The sequence below is a fragment of the Mytilus edulis genome, chromosome 9 (genome assembly GCF_963676685.1).
Source record: "Mytilus edulis chromosome 9, xbMytEdul2.2, whole genome shotgun sequence".
In the NCBI taxonomy this organism is placed as follows: Eukaryota; Metazoa; Mollusca; class Bivalvia; order Mytilida; family Mytilidae; genus Mytilus; species Mytilus edulis.
The window spans coordinates 38,613,989-38,626,624 of NC_092352.1; the positions used below are offsets into that span (position 1 = coordinate 38,613,989).

The 12,636-nt window shown below is 31.4% G+C and overlaps 1 protein-coding gene across 1 annotated transcript in view; it reads right to left on the reverse strand.

Annotated features, from left to right (window-relative positions):
- The window catches only part of LOC139489705 (uncharacterized), a 70,685-nt gene extending 63,502 nt beyond the window's left edge, over nt 1–7,183 (reverse strand). The window contains exons 1-2 of the mRNA XM_071276436.1: nt 7,092–7,183; nt 6,745–6,861 (exon numbers count right to left, since the gene is read on the reverse strand). The gene's annotated coding sequence lies outside the window, so the exon portion shown is untranslated. The remainder of the gene's footprint in view (nt 1–6,744; nt 6,862–7,091) is intronic.
- Nucleotides 7,184–12,636: the final 5,453 nt, after the last annotated feature.

The window sequence follows — 12,636 nt, forward strand, 5'->3', positions numbered from 1 at the left end:
TCATGGATCAAATGATTTTTACTTTTACAATTAAAAATTGCTCATAATCCTTTAGAAATAAAAAAAAAATTGATGGTGAATATTTATAACAAATATAAATGAAGACTTTTTTATATAAAAATTACTAATTCAGAAATTAGTGTATTTTAAACTGGGTGTATACTGCATTTTGAAATCATCAAAAGTTATATTTAAAAAAATAGTTTAATACTGCATTTAAATTATTTTGTTTCTCTTCTTTTTTTAACATGTGAACGTTTCATGGTGTTCCAGGGTTTGAAACCCCCTCTTCAAAATGCCTGTATCCACACACTCTACTGACTCAACTTCCCCAATGTAAAAAAATATACACAAATGAACTCTCTGAGCATGATCCCTGGGTCTTACTTTACAAATGTATATCACAATATTGGATCATATACATGTAGTTTAAATTCTTTCAAATTTGTATTTTCATTTCATATGAGTTACCTCCCCTTCACTCAATGAAATTTTTAAAATGTATTTGAAATTAGAACTCTGGAATTAAAATGAGGAATTTTTTTGACTCAGTGAGTCAAAGCTTTATTCTTTTACACAAATTTTGTTAGAAACCCTTGCTAAAGCCTCTAAGACAAGATACCAGTGTTTTCATGGAGTATAACAAGATCATTATTATCCATTGCTTAACTTGACTCACATGAATGTTAAAATAAATAACCAATATTTTCTGTGAAAAAAATGGTGTATCAATTCAATAAATTATGGAGCATATTTTTTTTGGAAAATTAAATTGAAGTTAAAATTTTGTCAAACATGAAGATACTTCAAAATAACAAACAATGAATAATGATTTAAAAAAAATATATATATTTTAAAATTATGTGCCATCTTTATCTTGTCACATTTAAAATTAAGAATTGAAGAAAGAATGAATGAAAAAATACCCTAAACTTTGTCCATTTGTAAATTTGTTAACATATCAATTACTTACCCACTTCTGTCCTATCCTGGTAGTAAAAAAAAAACATCCTAGTAGTACTTCTGTCCTGAGTCACCCAAGTTCATCCCTCATCAATGGTTGGCTTGATGGTGTACATTTTTTAGTATTCAGTTTAGTGTTTTGTAGACTTTTGTCTGTCATTTGTTTGGGCTTCAACTTCCTGGATTACCAGAGTTCATCCCTCGCCTCTGGTTGGGTGTAGGTGTTGTACATTTTTTAGTTTATGTATTGTTTTGTATACTTTTGCCTGTCCTTTCTTATGGTTATGGGGTATTCTGTCTTTCTTAATCCATACTTATTAAGGTAAACTTATTTTCGTCTGTTTTATCCCATTGACATTAATACCACATACTATTTCTTTATGACAAACTTACAAACATGGGACAAAAAAGACATTAAAAATACGGTATACCTATATTCTCCGACTACAAACTCTGTAATGGAAACAGATAATACAGATTAGTGATGTATTTGAGAAAATTGATGTCAATTCCATCGAAGCAGATCTCTAAAAAGCCATATTCATGGTTTATGACTAAATCTACCTCTGGCCCCAATCTGTAACAAAAACAAAATTTATAAATTAGTAGTTTTGGAGAACGTTGGTGTCACTTCCATCAAACAGGCCCTTTAACAATCTCAGAGTAGAATGATCTTGTTACTATTGTATAGCGTTGCGAGAACTATGCGCTACCCTCCCTAGTCTGCTACAACGGAGTCCATCCAAGGTCTATGACTGAAACATCCTCCCGGCTGCATCTGTAACAAAAATAAAATTGGAGAATGTTGGTGTCACTTCCATCAAACAGGCCCTTTAACAATCTCAGAGTAGAATGATCTTGTTACTATTGTATAGCGTTGCGAGAACTATGCGCTACCCTCCCTAGTCTGCTACAACGGAGTCCATCTAAGGTCTATGACTGAAACATCCTCCCGGCTGCATCTGTAACAAAAATAAAATTTATAAATTAAATGTCTGTGGTAAACCTTAAAAAGAAAAAGAAATCTATAATACTAAAATTACGAGGTCCAATTTGTTAGCCGTCATCACGTAAAAACGACGAATCACAGAATTCAACTTTATATATAACTAATATAGTACAAAGGTGTAGATTAAAAATTACACCACTCCAGGCCCTTTTGTTTTCCATGAAATTAATATTGCCAATAATTAAGAAGTTCCGGGTCGAGTCCGCTACCGATACCAATAGTATATTCACCTGTTACCTATTACCTTATCTGTACGTTCCGCATCTGACAGGCGCACCACCAAACGTTGTTTTCAGGATTAATATGCTATATACACGGGTCATAACCACAGGGTTGACACTACTAAATTGTCAAATTGTTACCTATTGTAGTATTTTAATTAGTAAGACTTTCTAAGATAACAATACGAATGCTAAAAATCTGGACTAAAAATAAGGCGTATAGGTACAGTTTTCAATTTGTTAGTGGGCATGACGTAAAACAGCGAAGCAAAGAATTCAACTGTATTTATAACTTATACAGGACAATGCTGTTGATTAAAAAATACTCCATTCCAGGACCTTTTGTTTTCCAAATAATTAATATTATTGTTTCAGTTCGACGGGTTCAAACAGAAAGACTTGAAAGCAGAGAAAAACTGTGTATCTTATAATCGGCATGACTTTATCAGATGACAATACTAATACTAAAATAAGGCTTGCGCATAGTTATATACTATAATTCAGTCACGTACCCGTGATATCACGGGTGTGTTCTAGTACATATAAAACATTACACATAAAAACATATAAAATAAAATGGATCAACCAACCTTATTTTCAATTCTTTGAATTAACTTTACCCCCTGAAATGAAATATAAATATTTTTTATAACTCAGTTATCATTTTTTATATAAAATAAGTATAAAATATTGTAAATATTTTTAGCAAATTGTAAGCATTGAACTATTGGACCGGTCAATACTTTTGGACTATTGGTCCTCTTTGAAACTATTTGACCGCACGCGTCTTTATATTTGTAGAATTTCCAATGCAGCGATAATGGAGGAGTTTGAAAATCTTTAAAATACTGTGGGAGTTATGGCTTTGATTTTTACATATTGTATCTAGGGTTGACATCAGATCAAGATGTAGCCTTTGCAATTCAGAATATTTATGAAGTAAATGTTGTGGTTAGGTTTCTGCTTTATATATTACGATAGCTAATTATCACTGCTATTTATTGTCTGTTGTCTTTTTGGATATAATAAAACACTTACTGACTGGATATTCATGGAAGGATAAGTAAGTTTATTGTCCCCTCAGAATCAACTATTGCCCTTGGCGTAACGCTTCAGGACAATAGTTGCAACATCAGGGACAATAAACTTAATACTCCACTCATACCCAGTCAATAAGTATACAATATGCATTACACATAAACATATAAAAAAAAAGATTATTATATATAAAACAACCTTTGTTTTTAATTCTTTAAAGAAACTTTAAACCTTTCTAGAAACTTAAATTATTTGTTTTCAAAGTTTTTTTTATCTCACTTTACCATACAGTTTGCAGGCAATAAGACTGCTGTCGAAATACAACATAAGATTTTTACCTTCGAAGAAAATTTCTCTCAAGCTTGTCAAAAAAAATGGAAGCATAAAATTTGGTGTTTTACCTGTGAAAGAATATAGTTGCTCACTTTATATCAAATTTTGACATTATTGTCTTTTTAATATTTGACCATGCTGCATATATGTCCAACTGCCACTACTATGGGTCAAATAAAATGTTGCAGGTAATACAGACCAAAATGAGGTTCAATTTTTGTCTAGGAAAACAATATGTCAGCCATGTTTTTAGCTCATTTTTTCAAAATGAAACTGGCTGCTAAAAGCAAATTAATACTTCATTATTCCACTATGTTTATAAAAAAAAAATTACCAGATAAATCATTAGGTGAAAAATATTTTAAATTGTTTTTGTTTCAAACTTTTTAAAAGAGAGTGGAAGCTAGCTTAAATACATAATAATGTTTTTGTAACCCCAGAGGGGGTACCGTGGACTCGAACACCCTCTTTTATTTGAATGATCAATGCATTTGAATGGGAAAATATTGTTTGAACCCCCACCCCCCTTTATCTTGGGTTGGGACCCCCTTTTAAAATGGATGGATCTGCTCCTGAAAAGTGACAATCTCCTTGTCCTAAAAAGTATATTCTTGTGCATAAACCCTCAGCCTTGCTGTCAACAATAAAAAAGGTTAAGCTAGGTTTTGATCAACTCATTTCTACTCTGCAGAAACTAAAAATAAGTCTACAGTCGAAGTCAATCAGATGTCTTGCAGTTATAATGCACTGAACATTTCAATGGAACTAAGGAACATAAGTTATCTATGTGAGACCTCATCCAAGAGATCAAAGCACTTAAAACTACCAACAATGATAGAGTGCTTTCCACGTCCTCAAACCTGGTTGTCAATAGTTAATTCAACTCTATTGAGTACCGGTATTTATTTGTCAGAAGTCTCTGTGCATCAGTCAAAGTGCTGGTGAAATAGTCTCTACAGAGTAAAAATGAGTAAAATCTTTTTAATAAAAATTCTTTTTCACAATCTTGTATATTAACATTATTAAATGATATTTGCATTATGAAGTAGGATACACATTTGACATGTTAGTGTGCTGATGAGGGTCTTTATGCAGTGATGTATTGTTATAAGAATGGCATCCTACATTCGTTGCTTAATTTTTGTGGAAAATGAAAAAAAAGATTGCTGCTGTAAGCATGGCAAAGAGTTATGTTAGATCTATATAACCAGTTACCTCCCTCCCATTGATTAAAAGGTGATTTTCATCCAAACAAATTCAATTCACTTGTAAAAATTTGAATAAATAACCAAAGCAATTTAAAATTAACAATGTTAAAGGCCAATGATAAAGTAATTAATAAAAAACAGGATTGAAATTTTTCTCTTGGCGTCATCTCATAAGATTTTCCAAAAAGTGTTGTTGCATCTGGTAGTTTTTTTTAAAAGAACATAAAATAGTTAATCTAAACTTTGAAGCCATTAAAAAAAAAAAGTCTGCATGAAATTTTGTAGTGTTTGTTTTGGCATAGCACAAGTTTTCATATTAACAGGTCTAAAAATTTGAGCATTTTCAATTCATTTCTAAGGGAGGGCTTTGAGATATGAAAAAATCTTTTGTTGGGTTGCTGCTTCATTGATGTATACCTGCATCCCCTTTTTTCCTAATGAGGATCTAAGAAAAAAATTATAGTGTCCATATGTATAATTGTTAACCAAGAAAAAACTACTTATCTCTTTGGTGACTACAGAGATGGATTTTTTTGTAGGTCTTTTTCAAGTTTCTGTGGTTTAACAATTCATCAAAATGAGAATGTTGTGGATAGTCTTATAAATTCTCTGAAATACAAAATTCAATGTACTTTTCCATATCTATAAATGCCTTTTTCAGCTGCACTGTTTTTTTTTTGTTATCAATATGCTGTGATATTTTTCAAAAGCATACACAAAAACATTATGATTGGTTTAAAAAAATCTTAAAAATGGAAATTAACCAATGATGTAATGTTATTTTTATTGTGGTGTACAACCAATGAGATTACCCATAGTCCTCAGATTTTGAAAAGGAAAATTACATTTGTTGTGTAAACACAGCCAAGTTTGCCAAATGATTATGATGAACTAAAACCAAAGGTACATATAATAAGAATGTGTCCATAGTACACTGATGCCTCTCTAGCACCATCATTTTCTATGTTCAGTGGACCGTGAAATTGGGGTCAAAACTCAAATTGGCATTAAAGTTAGAAAGACCATATCATAGGGAACATCTGTACAAAGTTTCAAGTTGATTGGACTTCAACTTCATCAATGAAGAGCTGTGCCTTGAGCGTATCATACGCTTTTTCAACAAATAAAGTTTGATTAATACTCCTCAATGTTATATCAGAAATTTATAAAACAAAAATAAAGGGAGGTTATTTTAATAGATATAAACTAGTCACCAAAGTTTCATGAAATCTGCTCAAAGGACTTTTGAGTTATTGTCCGAATACTGGAAAATCCCACCTTTTTTATGAATAAAATCTCATAACTTGGAAACTTAAAATCTAAAATTTATAAAAATTGAAAGGGAGCTTAGGTCAATAAAAATAAACAATTCTACAAATTTTCATGAAATCTGCTCAAAGCACTTGTGACTTATTGTCCGAAAACTGGAAAATCCTCCCTTTTTATAACACGGAAACGTAAAATTTATAAAAATTGAAAGGGAGCTAGGACTATGACAGACGAATGAATGAACAAATGGACAGACAAACGAACGGATGGAAGAACGAATGGAAGAATGAACGGACAGACAAACAAACAGACACACAGAACAGGAAACATAATGGCCCTCTACTATTGTAGTTTGGGAATAATAAGCTTTCCAAATAGATATGTATATAACCTCTTTGTTTATTAACTAAATGTCTTTTACTGACTTTTGTGGCATTTTAAATAGCTACAGAAAGTACAATTTCGTTTATATTAACATTTATAAAACTTCATGCTTTTTTTGTTCATGCTTCTCTGGCTTAGGTCCATCTCTGCAATATCATTTGGGTAGACATACAAACTATAATACATAGCAAATATTTGTAACTCAAAATCATAGTAGAGAAACAGGCAGATATTATTCAGTTATTCATTTAGGTCTCTGAAAGGTAATATAACAGGGTTTCTATCATTTTTGTTTTTAATTTACTATTGACTATCATACCTATATGCTCTGCGTCTTTCATTGTTCAAAATCTATATAATAGCGTTTAGTGTCTGGTTTTCCTAAATTATACCAATTTAGATGACTATAACTGTATAATTTCCTAGAAGCCAAGAACTGAAAAGAAACATTTAACATTACAACAAGTCATTGAAAAAATGTTATACGTCTCAAATAAATAAATTAGCTGAAGAAATGGTTAAGAGTTATCATTGTGTTTCACATCCAACCTTATTATTTTTAGAAAAATTTGTGAAATCTTTAATTCTTTAAAAGCAATTTTCTGGAACTTAAAAGTTTGAAATCCAAAATAGATAACATTGATGTAATTTTTACTGCTTCCTTACCTTAAACTCCTCATGAAACTTTAAACTTTTTCATGTCTTCAAAACATTTCAGGAAAAAATGCAAGTCTCTGTCCATGTAAAGATCAAACTAATTTGAAACCAAAATTCAAATTTTTACCTGTAAATCACATGTACAGGTAAAAAACTTTTTACTTGAAATCTACTCACTTCACACTTGAGTAACTGACTGGGTAGAAAAATATAATAAATGTAACCTATTTCACAAAATATGTAACAGAATTTGGTTCAGATAATAAAGAATTCCCCATAAGGGAAAAGCTTTAATTTATCAAAAAGTAAAATCTAAAAACATGAGGCTCCAAGAACCTGCATAAATTTTGTAAACTTTTGCATGATATTGTCTAAAGCATTTAATGAGTATATGCATAACCAATGATACTTGGGGTAACTTAGTTAAAAAATAAAATATATACAATATGAACAAAACCTAACTCTGGCCCTTTTGGACCTTAATGTGGACCAATTTAAAAATATGTTCCAAAATCAAAAAAACTAAATAAGTTAAATTAAGCTTATCAAAGAACCTCAATAATTCAATTTGGCTAAAATCAAACAAATTTTAATTTTGGACTTATTAGACACAAATGGGGACCGATTTAAAAATGAGACCCCAAAAAAATGCACAGTTAGATTCAGCATTTTAAAGAACCCCAAGAATTCAAGACTTTGAATTAAACCCCATTGAAATTTGGACCCTAATTTCTAAATGGTTACGGTAATATAACAACACAATTAATCTTAACCTTCCTTTTTTGTTGTGAAACCTTTTGGTACAACTTTATATAGATCCATAGACTTCTATTCAAGTTATTGTACGAAAACCAGAAAATCCTTAATTCCAAAAACAGTTAGGACAATAATCCCCAAAACTAATTTCAACCTTCCTTTAGTGGTTACAAAAGAACTATGTGGTACAATTTCACAGAGATCCAGACTTATACTCTAGATATTGTCTGCAAACCAGAAAATCTTTGACTTTTGGCCCCTAATTTCTGAACAATAAACATCAAAATCAATCCCAACCTTCCATTTTTGGTATGAAACCTTGCAGTACTAAATGCCATAGACTTCATACACTTAAACTGAAGTAATCATCTGGAAACCTAATGTCTTTGGACAAAAAAGATGACATTTAAAGGCCTTAAATTTTAGGGAAAATCATCATAAAGAGCAATAACTTTGAAGTTGACTATCAATTTTGGTCATAATGACCTATTAATAGATCTACTGTCTTGTCTATCATATTTTCATCTTTAGTTCTATTCATAATTATAATTTTTAAGATATTAGACGAAAATACGCTAAATATTTTGAAAATTCATCATTAAAAAGCATTACTTCAATACGTAGTTGATTAAAAGATTTTGTTCAGGTTAACAGAGGGGGGGGGGGGGGGGGCAAGGGGGGTCCCCATAACAGCAAAACAGTGAATTGATTTGGTGAAAAACAGATAACAAGGAATTGAAAAGGGATAATAACAGATAACAGTAAATGAAAAATGAAAATAAATCTGTCCAGGACCAATCCAGTAGATGACTCGTAGATCTTAATATATAACTTGTGGTATGGACCTAGAAAATTGTAATTTGTGTAAACAAGACGTTGAGGCAGTTCTGCCTTGGTTGATTTTTTTCCGTAACTTGTACAATAAGTTATAGTATTATGTTATATTATATAGGGATATTTTTAATCTAGGGCATTTGAGGGATCAATTTTTAATGATTCAGGTGTTTTTATTTAATTTTTGAAAATAGTGCAGCCAGCGACACTTTATTATCAATTTGATTTTTAGATTTTTTTCTTCTGAAATCAGAAAAGCAATATATATACTTTACAAGTAATAAATAAAAACATTGATGCACAACATATTTTTTTAATTAATGACCTCATGATAAAACTTACTTATAAAACATAAAAATACCCAGATCAGTGGAGACAGAACATGTAACTGAAACACGCATGCCAGTTAGGGTTCTTCTGATAATAGAAATTGACTCAAGTGACAATTCTGATACATGTAGTATAATAGAATTTTGACCTAGTGAAAATTTGGATGACACCAAGTGAAACACCAATCATGCATCTTATGTGAAATTATAGGATATAGAAAATTTGGGTACAGCATTGGAGAAGCTGTAGGATCTTAAAAAGGGTATTTGTCGAAAAATTAAACTGAAGACACATCTTTATTTGCATCAATGGTTTCAGAGCTTCAATTTTCGCCATGTGAAGCGGTTAAAAAGCTTTTAAAAATATGGTGGTCAGGGTTCTCTTTCATGTAAAGAGATAGTAGCACTTGTAATATAAATGCTAAAAGAAAAAGATGTTGTATAATTCCAAAAGCCATAATTCAAACCCATACCACTAAGTAATGTAAAACATTTCAAAGGAGAAAACTGACTGCCTAATTTATCCACAAAATAGTGAACGAGAAACTTAGTAACACAGTAACGAACTACAACCACTGAATCCAGGCTCCTGACTTGGAAGTAGGCACATACAGAATGTGATTGATTCAACGTTAGCATGCTAGTTGGTGTCCAATCCTTCCCTAATCAGGGACAGTGTTGTAATAGTACAACATAAAGATTATTATGTGGTCATTGAATAAAAAAAATCTATAGGGTGTACCAATGCCTTTTTATAACGAAATCCATACTATAAGTTATTGTACAAGTAATAAGTGAATTATAATTTGTACAAAATGCTACATGTTCACAGACAATGGAATATATTACAAAGTATAATAATATATAATTGTATAAATAAACCAATTAAATGTTTGAAAAAAGAAATGTCAGCCATGTAGTTTAGAGGAATAATAAATAACTGAAGAAGGCCAATGGCCGAAACGTCTGAACAATTGGTTTATTTATACAATTATAAAAGGTATGTTCCCTATTGGAATTTTGAAAACAAGGATATAATAATATAATTTATACTGGAATGGCTCTGGGTCCAATTGATTTTAATATGTTTATGTGATGTATGTTACTGAAATTCTTCTGCAAATACAGGGCCACCCGATATTACCAGTAGAAAGACCCCAATAGATATACATTGTAAGAAGATGTGGTAAGCGTGCCAATGAGACTATTATCCATTCAAATCACAATTTTCAATTATCTTCAAATTCTGCGGAAGATTGGATATCAAAATGCTAACATTCCAATTTTCAATAACAGTTAACAGCAAATACATTCTCACAATAACAGATAACAAAATAGATAATAGTCCTATAACAGCTAACAAAGAATAAGACAATAACAGCTAACAGTAAATATATTTTCAGAATAACAGATAACAAAGAATTAAAATGCCCCATAACAGCATAACAGTTAAACCCCTTGCCCCCCCTCTTAACATTTTCCTACAGGGGCTGTATTATTATGTCTGTTCCCAAAACACTGTCATTTGGCTCTCAATACTTTATGAGGCCAACTTTATGACATTACATTAGAAATGAATGCATATTACATCAATCTTACACTAATTTTGTCATATTGTACAGTACAAAAGTAATGCACCTGACACAGACAGACAGACACATATTACTATATTAGATACGTGTAAGCTGTTCATGTACGATAGAGACATTATGATCCTTTATAATATCCACCAAATCTGTAACTGTTAGATAGATAATTTTATTAACCAATCATGGTGCCCAAAATTTGAGCTATACAATCAAATGAATTAATAAAGCACAGAAAATGATTAATAAAATTGAGAATGGAAATGGGGAATGTGTCAAAGAGACAACAACCCGACCAAATAAAAACAGCAGAGGGTCACCAACAGGTCTTCAATGTAGCGAGAAATTCCCGCACCCGGAGGCGTCCTTCAGCTGGTCCCTAAACAAATATATACTAGTCCAGTGATAATGAACGCCATACTAATTTCCAAATTGTACACAAGAAACTAAAATTAAAATAATACAAGACTAACAAAGGCCAGAGGCTCCTGACTTGGGACAGGCGCAAAAATGCGGCGGGGTTAAACATGTTTGTGAGATCTCAACCCTCCCCCTATACCTCTAACCAATGTAGAAAAGTAAACGCATAACAATACGCACATTAAAATTCAGTTCACAAGAAGTCCGAGTCTGATGTCAGAAGATGTAACCAAAGAAAATAAACAAAATGACAATAATACATAAATAACAACAGACTACTAGCAGTTAACTGACATACCAGCTCCAGACTTTAATTAAACTGACTGAAAGATTATAATTTCATCATATGAACATCAGGCACAATCCTTCCCGTTAGGGGTTTAGTATCATACCATCATAACATATATATGAGAAGAACATAACCCGTGTCATGCCAACAACTGTTTTTAGAATAAATGTGTTTAGTTTAAAGTACATTTAAACAAAAAACCACATGAATACACATTTACACTAATTATCTGATATAAACCAAGTTATTGACAAAACATAGTTGTTATGGGTGCCACTGTGACCTGGAGAAATTACATAAATCTTTATAGTTCTAGGTCTATGGGAGACAACTTCTGATCAATTTTATTTCCTATATATATATCTTATATATTTCTCTTCTAATTTTTTTTCAAACAACAATATTTTCTATAATTTTCTTTTGTTCTTCAAAAAGGGAGTGCAATAAATTAGATAAGTTTGAAGTAACAAACAAATCTTCAGATGAAAGAATCCAAACAAATTTCATTTCATCAGATAATCTTGAAAAATTTTTGAATTTAAATTAGATAGATGTTGAGATCGAGTATCTTTTAGAACAGGACATTTTAAAAGAAAATTTAGTTCGTCTTCAACTGCGTTCTTACATACCTTACACTTTTTGTCTTCAGCTTTAATTCCAATATACCTCCCTCTTTTGATTTCAAGATCATGACAGCTAGTTCTAAATCTTGTGATTATTTGCCTGTCTTTTTTTTTAATTCATTTTTAAATATGGTTCAAACATAAAAATATTTTTAAATTTTCTTTAAGTTCTTAATTTATTGCCAGATTGTAAATAAGTAGACTTCCCAGAATTGCTTTCTAAACTAGCTAACCAGCTTTCTTTAAATTTAATAGTTAAAGATGTTTTTCAGGGGCGGATGCAGGAATTTTCAAAGGGGGGGTGCTAACCCAGGGCACCCAGGGCAAAGGGGGGGTGCAAAACATATGTCCCGATACAAATGCATTGATCGGCAAAAATAAAGGGGGGGGGGTGCGCACCCCCGGAACCCCCCTGGATCCGCCACTGTTTTTACTTTTTTTAGAATATGGTTTTGTTTAAAGTTTGACTGGTTAACAAATAGATATTCTAAGTCTAAAAATTTAAATATATGTTTAATGCTTCCTATCCAAGATTCTGGTTATGTTTGTCCATAGAATGAGATAGATTTATGGCTTCCCTTAGAATAATATTTGAAGGTTCAATATCTTTCATAAGATGGATCCAATATTTTACCATATTCATTATAACATAATACAGTGTAGGGAGTGAACCTAGTTCTCCTCTACATGCCATATTTGATGTTTTTATATTAACTC